Genomic DNA, 13,081 nt, shown 5'->3' on the forward strand with positions numbered 1-13,081 from the left:
GAAGGCCTTTCTGTGTGGAGTTTGCATGTTCTCCCCGTGTCCGCGTGGGTTTCCTCCGGGTGCTCCGGTTTCCTCCACAGTCCAAAGACATGCAGGTTAGGTTAACTGGTGACTCTAAATTGACCATAGGTGTGAGTGTGAATGGTTGTCTGTGTCTATTTGTCAGCCCTGTGATGACCTGGCGACTTGTCCAGGGTGTACCCTGCCTTTCGCCCGTAGTCAGCTGGGATAGGCTCCAGTTTGCCTGCGACCCTGTAGAACAGGATAAAGCGGCTAGAGATAATGAGATGAGATGAGATGAATGAAGTTATGAACAAGCACAGCTTTTGTAATTCTACATCAAGTTTACACACATGGGTCAGAAATGACTCGCATGCATTTACTACAGCGTTTGGTGGGAACTGTGAATTGTGCTTGTGTCAGACATTTCACAGCTCAGCACAGCGCCCTTTGCCCATCTAATACATGTAAGTAATATTTTTCAATTGTTCTAACATTACCTTAGAAAAAAATTGATTATGTTTAGGTTACCTTGAGAGTGAGTAGATTACTTGTCAGAAAGTTACAAGTAATTACTATTAGCTACCTAGCTGTTGACATATTCTACTTTAGTTAGCTAATTTTATTGTAGTTGGCTTAGCTAACTACATAGTTAATAAATAAATAACTGGCCCCATTCACTGCTAAAGTAATTACTTGAAACAAATTATTATTATAGTATTAAGACATTTAATTTTAAATCACACTTGGATGACCCATGTGTAGTAATATAAAAAGTATTTTTGTTCATAAAGTAGAAAAGAAAAAATTAAATTAATGATTTGTGGTAATTAAAAACAAGATATTTAAAGAATACTTCGAATATTCAATCATAAAATAAATTGATTTCAAAAGATAGAGCAAAGAAAAACTCAGTCAGCATGAAATAACCTGGAAAATGAATGCAGGTCATTTTTGACCCATGTTGTGCATTAGAAGGGGTGTGCATATGTTTTGCATCAAAGGGTTAAAATATGATGTAAAAAAAAAAAGTATCAATCCAGAAGTTTGTCTCTCCCTGAATGTAATGCAAATATTCTCTTCCAAGCATGCTGTTAGAAAATTAATCAATGCCATGGTGGTGTGATCTTTTACTACCCTGAAGTGGATTATTTTTCAGCACACCCTAACGTGATTTATTCCTCTTTTCCACAGCAATTTGTCAACAATACTTTTGAAAACGTATCAATGAACAAAATGTCCTTTTTAACCATTGAGAGTTACATTGAATGTTCTGGAGCATCATCAAGACAAGTTACCTGATAGTCTGATTTTTTTTTTTGGAAGTTAATAAGACAAAAAAAATAAAAAAATAAAAGCAGTTTGTCATGTTATTGAGGGATCAAAATTACCAGTCCTAAAGACTCTCGTGGTGACAATTTTACTGACTGTTACAAAGCTGACACTGGAGACTCATTTTATAAATGTTAAATAAATATATCCTCACAGAAATCTTCACCATATCAGTGATTATTATTCAAATGATCAGAATAGAATTTATTGCCAAATATGTTTTCACATACAAAGGATTTGCCTTTGTGGGTGGTGCTTGAACAGTTAAAATAAAAGAATTTAAAAATAGACAAAAGTAGTGATATAAATAGAATAAAAAAATAAGAAGAATCTAACACATACAAATTTAAAAAATACACATATTTCAGGAGTATGTGCATGGGTTGATTTGAAGTCCAAGCTGTACAGTGTCTCCCGGAATGTGCAATAATAGGTCACAGGATGAAAATGAAGAAGAGTCATGACATATGTGCAAGAAGAAGAGAATATGTGCAGTGGGTTAAATAAATAACCAAGCTGTACAGTGTGAGCTGGAATGTGCAATGAAAGTTCACAGAATGAAGATGCATGACATGACCATGAAATGTGCAAAATCACAGTTCAAAGAGGAAGTGCATTTATTTTACAGAATAAGATTGTGAGTTTAGAATTTAGAGTCAGTGGGGGTCTCTGACCTTTTTGATTAGGCCAGCTGCAGTTGGGAAAAAGCTGGCTTTATGACATGAGGTTTTGGTTCTAATCAACCGCAACCTCCTACCAGAGGGAAGTGACTCAAAAAGTTTGGGTCTAGGGTGTGAGGGGTTGGGCACAATCCTTTCTGCTCTCCTCAGGGTCCTGGTCTCTTACAGGTCCTGAAGAGATGGAAGGTTGCAGTCAATCGTCCTCTCGGCAGAGCGAATGATGTGCTGCAGTCTGCCCTTGTCAGTGACAGCAGTGTACCAGTACCAGACAGTGATGGAGGAGGTGAGGATGGACTCGATGATGGCGGTGTAAAAGTGCACCATCTTTGTCTTTGGTAGATCGAACTTCTTCAACTGCTGCAGGAAGAACATCTGCTGTACTTTCTTGATGACAGAGGAGATATTTGTCTCCCACTTGATGTCCTGAGTGATTGTAGTGCTCAGGAAGTGGAAATACTCCACAGAGGTTACTGGGGAGTCAAACAGAGTGGTGGGAAGGGTGTAGCAGAGCTCCTCATGAAGTCCACAATCATCTCCAGTGTCTTTAGATTATTGAACTCCAAGTTGTTCTGCCTGCACCAGGACACCAGATGGTCAGTCTCCCACCTGTAGGCAGACTCATCCTATCAGAGATGAGTCCAATGAGGGTGGTATCATCTGCAAACTTTAGGAGCTTGACAGACTTATGACTGGAGGTACAGCTATTGGTGTACAGGCAGAAGAGTAGAGGAGAAAGGACACAGCCGGGGGAGGGAGATCTGGAGCTGATGGTTCGGGAGTCAGAGAAGTGTTTCCCCAGCTTCATGTGCTGCTTCCTGTCAGACAGGAAGTCAGTGATCCACCAGCAGGTAGAGTCAGGCACATTCAGCTGGGAGAGCTTGTCCTGCAGAAGAGCTGGGATGATAGTGTTGAAGGTGGAACTGAAATCTACAAACAGGATCCTAGCATAGGTTCTTGAAGAGTACAGATGCTGGAGGATGAAATGAAGACATGTTTACAGCATTGTCTGCAGATCTGTTGGCTCTGGAGGCAACTGCATGGGGTCCAGGAGCAGGTCAGTGATGGCTTTAAGGTGGTAAATCATGAGGTGCTCAAAAGACTTCATAACCATAGAAATCAAGGCAATGGGTCTGCAGTCATATAGTCCTGTGATTCTTGGCTTTTTGGGGATGAGGATAATGGTAGAGGCCTTGAAGCAGGCTGGCACATTGGTAGGGAGTGGGGGTGGGCCTCCAGGGAGTGAGGTTGTAAAGAGATCCCAGCATCGGTGGGGGTGGTGGGCAGGAACTGGTGTGTGTAGTCACAGGGGATGATATCAGGACAGTCCCATTGTTTTTCAAAGCGACAGTATGGTAGAACTCATTCAGTTGGTTGGCCAGGTACAAGTCGTTAACAGAGTGGGGGCTGTAGGTTTGTAACTGAAGACAGACACTGGAATTCAAGGTGTGCTTTTATTTACAGTGGTGCTTGAAAGTTTGTGAACCCTTTAGAATTTTCTATATTTCTGCATAAATATGACCTAAAACATCATCAGATTTTCACACAAGTCCTAAAGGTAGATAAAGAGAACCCAGTTAAACAAATGAGACAAAATATTATACTTGGTCATTTATTTATTGAGGAAAATGATCCAATATTACATATCTGTGAGTGGCAAAAGTATGTGAACCTCTAGGATTAGCAGTTAATTTGAAAGTGAAATTAGAGTCAGGTGTTTTCAATCAATGGGATGACAATCAGGTGTGAGTGGGCACCCTGTTTTATTTAAGGAACAGGGATCTATCAAAGTCTGATCTTTACAACACATGTTTGTGGAAGTGTATCATGGCACGAACAAAATAGATTTCTGAGGACCTCAGAAAAAGCGTTGTTGAAGCTCATCAGGCTGGAAAAGGTTACAAAACCATCTCTAAAGAGTTTGGACTCCACCAATCCACAGTCAGACAGATTGTGTACAAATGGAGGAAATTCAAGACCATTGTTAGCCTCCCCAGGAGTGGTCGACCAACAAAGATCACTCCAAGAGCAAGGCGTGTAATAGTCGGCGAGGTCACAAAGGACCCCAGGGTAACTTCTAAGCCAGCCTTTCTCAACCGGGGTGCCGTCTGGCTTCTTTAGGGGTGCCGTCAAAAAATTATATATTCTAACATTGAAATAAATAAAATGAATTAAAATTCCAAAAAAATTATAGTTACACTAATGCAGATCATTGCCACCTCATGCATCATCAAAATTTGTCTCATGGCTCCCTTTCCCATGTCACAACGTCACTGCTGGGGTCAGCGTATGGTCAGCGTGACTGCGTATATTTTATATGGGGGTGCCTTGAGAATTTGCATACTTCTGAAGGGTGCCGTGACTGGAAAAAGGTTGAGAAACGCTGTTCTAAGCAACTGAAGGCCTGTCTCACATTGCCTAATGTTAATGTTCATGAGTCCGCCATTAGGAGAACACTGAACAACAATGGTGTGCATGGCAGGGTTGCAAGGAGAAAGCCTCTGCTCTCCAACAAGAATATGGGTGCTCATATGCAGTTTGCTAAAAATTACATGGACAAGCCAGAAGGCTATTGGAATAATTCTGTACATAGATGAGACCAAAATAGAACTTTTTGGTTTAAATGAGAAGTGTTATGTTTGGAGAAAGGAAAACACTACATTCCAGCATAAGAACCTTATCCCATCTGTGAAACATGGTGGTGGTAGTAGTATCATGGTTTGGGCCTGTTTTGCTGCATCTGGGCCAGGACAGCTTGCCATTATTGATGGAACAATGAATTCTGAATCATACCAGTGAATTCTAAAGGAAAATGTCAGGATATCTGTCCATGAACTGAATGTCAAGAGAAGGTGGGTCATGTAGCAAGACAGCAACCCTAAGCACACAAGTCGTTCTATCAAAGAATGGCTAAAGAAGAATAAAGTTATTTCTTTGGAATGGCCAAGTCAAAGTCCTGACCTTAATCCAATCGAAATGTTGTGGAAGGACCTGAAGTGAACAGTTCATGTGAGGAAACCCGCCAACATCCCAGAGTTGAAGCTGTTCTGTACAGAGGAATGGGCTAAAATTCCTCCAAGCCAGTATGCAGGACTTATCAGCTGTTACCGGAAACATTTAGTTGCAGTTATTGCTGCACAAGGGGGTCACACCAGATACTGAAAGCAAAGGTTCACATACTTTTGCCACTCCCAGATATGTAATATTGGATCATTTTCCTCAATAAATAAATGACCAAGTATATTTTTGTCTCATTTGTTTAACTGGGTTCTCTTTATCTACTTTTAGCACTTGTTTGAAAATCTGATGATGTTTTAGGTCATATTTATGCAGAAATATAGAAAATTCTAAAGGGTTCACAAACTTTCAAACACCACTGTATTCTACACTTTTCAGTGATCTAACTGTTCACACACAGGCACACACGTGGGGGAGATACAGCTCTCTCTTGGTACTGGCTATCTGAAAAACACACAGAGACACATGCTAATAGACAGCCAGTAATTAGACACAGGTGTACCTTGTCACACATTACCTGCTGGTTCAACCTGACTCCTTGCCATTCACAGCTGATGCTCAACCACACCCTCGCTACCACACAGTCATTTAGCTTCTCTCACCACCTTGCTAAACCAAACCGGTCCCTGTCCCCACTTCTGAATGCTTCTTTTGCAACCTTAGCTGTCTGATGCTTAGTTTACACATACCCGGATATTTATAGAAACGGATAACCCTGCCTCTCCGTTTTCAAAAATATCCACGATTACACCAGACCGTTCTCCAAAATATCTGCATTTACACGGATCCACATAGATATGCGGCTAAGCGCTATTATGAGCATGCCAAACATATAGGTGGCAGTAAAGAAGTATAAAACCATATTAGCCTATTAGAATCATGAAAATACAAATGACATGATGACGGTGACGTTGGTAAGCAGCAAGCCTTTGTCTTGGTGGGAGGAAAAGTGCCTGAAAAACTGCAACCCTCCTCGCAGTCCTTCTCCTCTGCTCCTCATAAAGCAGTTGTAGTCCTATTTGTAAATGCAAACAAACCAAAAGTGTTTGCAAATATGTAAAAAGGACGACCACCTGTGTTGCATCCATGAGACCATCAAACCAAATTATTGAGCGCCTGATGCAAATATTGTTCTGTGACGCATATCGTGACATCGGGAAAACCTAAAACTCCATTTTCCACTATTTACACGCAGGCATGAAAACGGACTTTTCAGAAATCTCCACTTTGCCCGGAGTTTTCAAAGATATCCGTTTTCAGTGACTGATACCTTCGTTTATGTGTAAATGAGAGGTGCAACCGCATAAATAAATGTGTCTTCATAGTTATCCGGCTACGTGTAAACGGGGCTTGAGTGTATCTGTGAACAAGGGTGTATCATTATTGTAGCTCACCTTGGTGCATGATGGATTGCAGTAGTCCTCACAGAAGCTGATGGCAGATGTCACAGCCTCTGTGTGCTCATCCAGAATATTGGTAGCAGTCCTGAACACATCCCAGTTTGTACAAGCCAAGTACACTTGAAGGTTCTCCACAGCCTCATTGCTCCACTTCTTTGATGTCCTCACTACAGGTTTTCTCAGCTTTAATTTCTACCTGTATGCAGGAATTAGGTATCAATACCTGTATCCTCCAGCTGAATGTTGAAGGACTTACAAGAACTAAAAGAGACCTTCTCCACCATCTAGTGGACGAAAACAATGCCAGTGTGATTCTCCTGCAAGAGACCCATGCTGACAGTGAAGACAAACTCACAATTGAAGGCTACAGTACTATAGCCTATATGCTCAACAAGTACCATGGTATTGCTACCGTGTGTGAAAGCGTCCACGTGAACTTGATCCAAAAATCCCCAGAGGGCAGCCAAATCCAGTGGATCTGTGCCACCATCGAGAATGTATCCATAATGAACATATACAAGCCCCCACCAAACGCAGCCAACATCCAAAGCTTACCCCCTGTAAGCACTACCACCATTGCCTCTGGGGACTTCAACAGCAGAAACACCCTATGGGGCTATCCGGACACTAACGAGAATGGCGAGATAGTCGCCCAGTGGGCTGAAATATCTGACCCACATCTGCTTTATGAGGCTAAAGACAACAAATCATTCTTTTCAGGCCACCACAAGACATGGACTAATCCTGACTTGTGCTTTGTCTTTAACTCAATCACTCAATCCTGCGAACGGTACGTACTGGACAAGTTCCCACGATCTGGACACTGTCCCATTGTCATTGGCACTGAAGTTGGAATGAAGATCAACAGTCTTAGCAAAAAGAGGTGGAATTTTCATAAGGCTAACTGGAGTAAATTTGCCGGCCTTACCGACTTGTTATCCTGCGACCTCCCGAATCTATCAGGGCCAGCCACAGACATCTACAAGGCCTTCACATCCCTGCTCTCCTCTGCTGCTAAGGCATCCATTCCCCGAGGCAGATGTGATGCGTATATCCCCTGCTGGGACAAAGAGTGCAAGGCAGCCTTCCAAGACTACAAAGCAGAAAGCATAGATGAGAAGCCTACCAAGGGCGACCAACTAATGCATATCCTTGGAAAAAAACGACAGGCACGGTGGGAGGAAACTGTCATCTCAATTGATTTCACCCATTCAAGCTGAAAGGCATGGGCTACAATCAACTGCCTTTCAGGGCACAGCAGCAAACCCAAGCCATGCCTCGTTACTGCCAATTCTATTGCATTGGTCCTCGTGTATAATGGCAAATGGAAGAATAAAAGCAAAGAATCCAAGCTGCACACTCATGAAGTCAATAGGAGACCAATAAGAGACCACCGCCCGCCAACCCGCCTCAATGAATCTCTCCAGACCAGTTACCTTAGAACAGCTAATGGATGCCATCCTATGCCTGAAAAAGGGCAAAGCCCCCGGCATTGACTTGGTTTATGCAGAATTCCTCTGCTACCTGAGAACTCGTGCTCTTGAATGGCTACTCCAGTTCCTCTCCAATTGCTTGGCCACCCTATCCATCCCTGCTGTGTAGTGGCAAGCCCAAGTGGTTGCCATTCTCAAACCCAAGAAACCAGTAGATGATCCCAAGAGCTACAGGCCAATCTTACTGCTCTGTATTACGTACAAGCTGATGGAGAGAATAATCCTGGTGCACATCAATGACATAGTTAAAATACACCTTCCATGAGAGCAGGCTGGCTTCCGTAAAGATAGAGCTACCATGGACCAAATAACCCGTCTTGCCAATGACACTGAAGCCACCTTCCAGAGAAAAGAAAAGGTTGGAGTAGTCTACATTGATCTAACAGCTGCATACGACACCACACTGCAAAAATGGCCTTTCAAAAATAAGAAATAAAAGATTAAAACAAAGCATATTTGCTTGAATCAGGTGAAAAAAATCTGCCAATGGAACTAGTCAAATTTGACTTGGTAAGATTTCTTAAAGTAAGATGAAAAATCTAACCTGTTTTTAGATGAAATAATTCCAAAATAAGATTGGGGAACTTATGTGAGATCTGATTAACTCAAAATAATCAAAATAGTTCTTATAACAAGATCGTACTTCTTACATTTAGCCATTCAAGTCAATTTTATTTATTTCATTTTAAGGGTATTTCACTTAAATTCATGACAAAGTCTTAGCAGTAAAAACTGAATTTAAGATAAATATACTAATATTAGGATGGTTAAATTCTACAACTAAGCATTGCTAGCTTAAAAGATTCTCCTTTTGTGACCTGTAATTAGTAAAATACTCTAGATATGAGACCAGAGACTATCTTGAATCAACTTGACGACACGTGTAGCATTGCAACAAGTTTATTTTTTTTTCCATTTCATCATTCAAACATTAAAACATCTCTTAAGATTCCACTTCCCCAGGACCTCAGGCACCAAAAAAAAAAAAGTCTACATATTTTGACTTACAGTGCTTACACAACGCCAAAGTAACAGTGCAGTGTACAAGTACCTCGGCTTTGACGTCACTCAAGACAAGTGTTGTCTCTCATCTGATAGACTCTCTGTGATACTTGAGGTGGCTCCTCCCTTGAATAAGCCTGCCATGTTGTCTTTTATCAGACTCATTAACTCTTGTCGTCAGTACATTCCAGACTGTTTTCATCATGACAAGATCCTGAAAAAGTCCTGCCTCAAAAAGCAGCCCAGTGACATTGTATGGACTTCTGAAATTATGCACTCATTCTGTTATGCAAGACAGTCTCTCGCATCAGCTGCAGCACAGGGCATACCTGACTACAATCTGCCATTCCACCTGTAAGTCTTAGAGGATGGAGTGATCACGGCAGGGGTCCTGGCCCAAGAGCATGGTGGAGGTTATTATCCTGTAGCGTATCTATCAAAGACCCTGGACCCAGTGGTCCAGGGTGTACACTGTAATCCCACATTTTGTTTTAACCCAAATAAATTATGTTGGTTGTACATAAATATAAATATGTCCCATATATTACCTAACTATTTTGAATAAGGAGAACGTTTTTGATGACCTTGTACATTCAATTTGGATCTTTGAATTGAATCAACCAGAAAGCTTACGGTAAGTCTGTTGCCATTAGCAACTGGAGAGATTTTATTGGCCAGGTTGAAAACCGCCAACAGGCTTCCCCACCACAAGTTTCTGGAAAACTTCCTGCACAGAGATGGACTGAGGTGGTGACTGTTAAAAGGTAAGCTTTTCTATTTTGATTTGTTTCGTCAGTTCAGTTACTAGTGTTTCATTTTGTAGTTGCCCACACGCAGTTGTAGCTAATCTTAACTGCAGAGGATCAAGCCTTTCGAGCCTTCACTTCGAGTCTTCAAGGCTACCACTATATTTTGTAGTTTAGCTAACTTAGCTAGACATTTAGCGTTACTTTAAGAACAGTGGACGATCAAAATTGTGTATCCATTCCAGCATTTCTGTGTTTCTTTGAATGCCATAAAGGGCTAAGGTTAGTTACAAAATAGACTGCATATAAAAATTTAGGCTAATGTCCTGAATGACCAAACTGCAAACCTAGCTACGATGGTTGGAATGTGACTATTTTTATCTGTTTAACGACCGACCGAGTTGATAATGACTAAAGGATGACAAACATGATTTGGAAGTGCAAGTACTGCATGTTTAATTGTGACAAAAGAGGGCAGATATTAAAGCATTACAGGCTGAAGCATGGCAGCTATTGTAGAAGTGAACCATTTCCTTGTCCACATCAGGAGTGTTTGTGCACGTTCAGGTCTTTTGGTAATCTTAAGACTCATCTGTCCCGGTTTCATTCAGCAACCCAATCTCTGCAATCTGCCCCACATTTACAAGTGAAGTTGCACTGTCAGCTATGCAAGTTCCTTGAACCATGCCAGGAGACAGAATATTTTACCCACCTTTGTAGTAGACACCTTAGAGATAACCAGAAGGTTCAATGCCCATTTAAAGGCTGCACTTTTGAGAGCAGTGTGTATTCAACTTTCAATGCACACAGAAGTAAGGCACACAGAGATCTCAACTGGATGATGTTTAAATCAGAATTAATAGTTAGTACTGGAATGGAAAATCAAAGTAGTGATATTCCTCAAGATCAGATGATTCCCGTGGATAAAGATAACCTAGATGATCAAATTGAAGAAACACCTGAGGCAAATTCTCAGAACTTAGGGGAACATTTGGAACATAACTTGGCAGCTCTGTTTTTAAAGATGCAAACAGTCCTGCACATTCCAGAAAAATCTGTCCAGGAAATCATTCAGCAACTTTGTCAGTTAGTTCAGTTGTCCCAGGCACTTCTGTACAATAAAGTGAAAGCGGTTTTACAGAAGTATTATACAGACATTGATGAGTCAGTTGTGAAAGAAGTGGTTGAGACTTTGACAGACAGCAACATTATCACTGCATGCTGTGGCAAAGATGGATGTCTAGCAACCATTAAAAGAAGAGCATCATATGTATTGCGTGAATTTCCACTGGTAATGCAAATAGAGTATGGTGTGGAGAAGGGTAAGAAAACAGTTGCATATGTCCCTCTGTTGCAGATGTCAAAACCAGCTAATGTCCCAGATGAGTACAACACTTGTCGAGATGACAGGCGCTTTAGAGAAAATGGCCTTCTATGCAGTGATGAGTTCACAATTGCTCTCAGCCTGTATATTGAGGATTTTGAAATAGCTAACCCATTGGGAACATCAAAAGGGAAGCATAAGATGTGTGCAGTGTACTGGGCCATTGCCAATATACCTGCAAGATACAGATCAATACTTAACTCGATTCAGCTTACTCTCTTGTGCAACACAACAACAGTTAAAGAATGTGGCTATGACAAAGTACTGTATCCACTCATTTGTGATTTAGGCTACATCCACACGACAACGGCAACGAGATTTTTTTTTAAAAATATCGCGTCCACATGGGCAACGGATCAGTAAAATATCAGGTTCATATGGCAACGCAACTTGCTGAAAACGATGCAATTACACATGCCACACCTCTACGTGCGCTGTAAGACGGTCCCATCGGAGACACCAGAACAATAGAAGAAGTAGACGCATGCGCAGTAGACCCCTTCTTCTGTAGCATCAGCCACAAAGTTTTGATTATTAATCAGTAGCGTAAAACGAAAGACGCGGAAAGAGGAATGAAGGGGGGTAGATGGAAGCCGGTACGCCAACATTCTGATATCCTCCAGAATTCTTTAATGGTCCGGAATAAATTGAATGCTACACGTTGATGGATTACTTTGTATTTCTACGCCCTTTTTGAGGAATGTATTGTCGGACTTAAACCAACATCTGAAGAGGTGAGATCGCTCCTTTTTTTCCCCCTATTTTTGCTGGCAGGATTGCTTTTGTTTTTGGAAAGCGCACGGGCAGTGCGCGGTTTGGTTATACTCAGTACTTCCGCAGTGTTTGGACTAAAGACTCTGCCCTAAGGGCTATTCTCTCACTCTCTCTCTCTCACTTTGCACCATTACACAATAAATATTCACAGTGAAAATATTTTGTAAGCGCGTTTCATGAACCAAGTTATAGGATTTGTTGACAACTCGCATCGAGTTCATTACAATTCTACCCGGCGTGAAGCACTGACAGTCATGTGGTTGTGACATCATCGTAAACAAATCCGTTCTACTCATCCAGACGACTTCGCAACGGGGCCGTTGCCAGATTTTTCCACTCTGGAACCCGTTCTCAAAAGATTTCGTTTTGGGGCACCCAAAACGCCGGTGCCGTGTGGACGCCAGGCCGAAACGATAAACAATTTTATCAGATTCACCTGAATCCGTTGCCGTGTGGACAGGGCCTTATGCCGCTTTTCCACTACAAACGCGGCTGAGCCGTGCCGTGCCGAGTCGAGCTGAGTCGAGCTGAGCGGGGCTGTTGGAGTTGCATTTCGACTACAACCGCGCTGAACCGTGCTGGCTGGAAGTGGGTGGACACATTGGGTGGAGTTAGCGAAAGTGGGTGGACGTCATGTGATGTCGTTAAGCAGCGCAAACAGTGACATCAGTGACAGTGGCGGAACAAGTCAGAGCCGGGCCGGGGGCGGGGCAAATGACCGGACCCTTTATTAAAGCTTATCATAACATCATTTTAGGCTACAAAATGTCCGCAACTGCGGTGTTTACCAATTTCAACACTACCGGGTGCAACTATTGCCGCTTTTCCACTACAAACGCGGCTGAGTCGTGCCGTGCCGAGTCGAGCTGAATCGGGCTGAGCGGGGCTATTGAAGTTGCATTTCGACTACAACCGCGCTGAACCGTGCTGGCTGGAAGTGGGTGGACACATTGGGTGGAGTTAGCGAAAGTGGGTGGACGTCATGTGATGTCGTTAAGCAGCGCAAACAGTGACATCAGTGACAGTGGCGGAACAAGTCAGAGCCGGGCCGGGGGCGGGGCAAATGACCGGGCCCTTTATTAAAGCTTATCATAACATCATTTTAGGCTACAAAATGTCCGCAACTGCGGTGTTTACCAATTTCAACACTACCGGATGCAACTATGTTATTTAGTACATCAAGTCCTTCAAACGAACATGTAACTCAGAAACAAAAAACATTAGGATACTGTACATGGCTCATAATAAAACATCA

Source organism: Neoarius graeffei, chromosome 13, assembly GCF_027579695.1.
Source record: "Neoarius graeffei isolate fNeoGra1 chromosome 13, fNeoGra1.pri, whole genome shotgun sequence".
Taxonomy (NCBI): Eukaryota; Metazoa; Chordata; class Actinopteri; order Siluriformes; family Ariidae; genus Neoarius; species Neoarius graeffei.